This window comes from Sander vitreus, chromosome 3 (genome assembly GCF_031162955.1).
Source record: "Sander vitreus isolate 19-12246 chromosome 3, sanVit1, whole genome shotgun sequence".
Taxonomy (NCBI): domain Eukaryota; kingdom Metazoa; phylum Chordata; class Actinopteri; order Perciformes; family Percidae; genus Sander; species Sander vitreus.
In genome coordinates, this window is record NC_135857.1 from 34,403,941 (window position 1) to 34,406,440 (window position 2,500).

General features: G+C 44.4%; 1 protein-coding gene across 5 annotated transcripts in view; it reads right to left on the minus strand.

The window, feature by feature from the left end:
• Window positions 1–2,500, minus strand: part of LOC144515900 (nesprin-2) — a 58,226-nt gene that overhangs the window by 26,736 nt on the left and 28,990 nt on the right. The window lies entirely within an intron of this gene.

Consider the following 2,500-nt stretch of genomic DNA (forward strand, 5'->3'; position numbering starts at 1 on the left):
GCGTCGTCACCACGCACGTGTGTTGCGTCTTCCCTTTGATTGGCGAGTAGACAGGCAGGCGCGTGACGTTGGCGTGTTGTCATTTTGGCATTTTTTCGGCGGGTATTCTTTTCCGTAGGAATGAAAATGAACGAACAAATGAATGAGCAAAATCACGATTGCGTTATTATGGTATTACTACCAGCAGCAACAACGTCAGCACCAACTACAAGCGCCGCACTCACGAGAAATGTGAGTTCTCGTAGTGCCAAAAAGGTTGTTGTTTTTTTCGGGGTTTTTTGTTGTTCTTCTATGGTACATAGTTGCCTAACTTCCTGTAATTGGTCCAAAAGTCGGAACCATCCGAAAAGTGGTTTCACCGAATCCAACCATGGTTCAGTTTGGTCCGGACCGAGACCTCTTTTGATCGGACCAACCTGCAATTTTGGTTCAGACTAAACTGAAACAGATTAGTCTCACCTATGGTCATGAAGGCTGGGTCATGACCGAAAGAACGAGATCCAGGGTACAAGCGGCCGAAATGGGGTTTCCTCAGGAGGGGGGGCTGGCGTCTCCCTTAGAGATAGGGGTGAGAAGCTCAGTTATCCGTGAGGAGCTCGAGTAGAGCCGCTGCTCCTTCGCGCCGAAAGGAGCCAGTTGAGGTGGTTCGGGCATCTGGTAAGGATGCCCCTGGGCGCCTCCCTAGGGAGGTGTTCCAGGCACGTCCCAGCTGGGAGGAGGCCTCGGGGAGACCCAGGACTAGGTGGAGGGACGTCCCAGCTGGGAGGAGGCCTCGGGGAGACCCAGGACTAGGTGGAGGGACGTCCAGCTGGGAGGAGGCCTCGGGGGAGACCCAGGACTAGGTGGAGGGACGTCCAGCTGGGAGGAGGTCTCGGGAAGACCCAGGACTAGGTGGAGGGATTATATCTCTAACCTGGCCTGGGAACGCCTCGGGATCCCCCCAGTCGGAGCTGGTTAATGTGGCTCGGAAAGGGAAGTTTGGGGTCCCCTGCTGGAGCTGCTACCCCGCGACCCGACCCCGGATAAGCGTACGAAGATGGATGGATGGATGGACTAAACTGAAAAGTCCGAAAGTCCGGACCAAATGAGGTAGGTGTGAAAACGCCCTTATATTCAGTACAATCTCCTTTTATTTATTCTAAAGCTTTAGTGCGTAACTTTTTGGGTATTAATGAACGTTAACGTTACATTCAAGCCGTTGCCAAATGAGTTGCTCCAAAGCTAACGTACGTATGTTCAGAAGATTGTGGCGACTTTTCCGCGCAGTGAAGATAATGACGTCTCTGAAGAGTCCATCATGTTTTTTTTTATCCTCCATGTCCTCCTTGGCTACTAGCAGCTGCGTGGAGGAGGGGGTGTGTGCGTGAGATCACAGAAGGCTTGTATCATGTGGGACGCGCCAACAGTTTTGTTGCCATTAGAGATGGTCCGATACCATTTTTTTGCTTCCAGATACCGATTCTGATACCTGAACTTGTACACTGATATCAGTGTGTCATATATTTTAATATGTCTTAACATCTGTATACTACTATCCCTGTATGGATGATATGATGTATAACAGCTGTATACTACTATCCCTGTATGGATGATATGATGTATAACAGCTGTATACTACTATCTCTGTATGGATGATATGATGTATAACAGCTGTATACTACTATCTCTGTATGGATGATATGATGCATAACATCTGTATACTACTATCCCTGTACGGATGATATGATGTATAACAGCTGTATACTACTATCCCTGTATAGATGATATGATGTATAACAGCTGTATACTACTATCTCTGTATGGATGATATGATGTATAACAGCTGTATACTACTATCCCTGTATGGATGATATGATGTATAACAGCTGTACTACTATCCCTGTATAGATGATATGATGTATAACAGCTGTATACTACTATCTCTGTATGGATGATATGATGCATAACATCTGTATACTACTATCCCTGTACGGATGATATGATGTATAACAGCTGTATACTACTATCCCTGTATAGATGATATGATGTATAACAGCTGTATACTACTATCCCTGTATAGATGATATGATGTATAACAGCTGTATACTACTATCCCTGTATAGATGATATGATGTATAACATCTGTATACTACTATCCCTGTATAGATGATATGATGTATAACAGCTGTATACTACTATCTCTGTATGGATGATATGATGTATAACAGCTGTATACTACTATCTCTGTATGGATGATATGATGCATAACATCTGTATACTACTATCCCTGTACGGATGATATGATGTATAACAGCTGTATACTACTATCCCTGTATGGATGATATGATGTATAACATCTGTATACTACTATCCCTGTATAGATGATATGATGTATAACAGCTGTATACTACTATCTCTGTATGGATGATATGATGTATAACAGCTGTATACTAATTGTTAATTTCTTCACATGAACTCCGCTCCCCAGCTTGAAAGTCCTGTGTTTTAGGAGCCAAATACC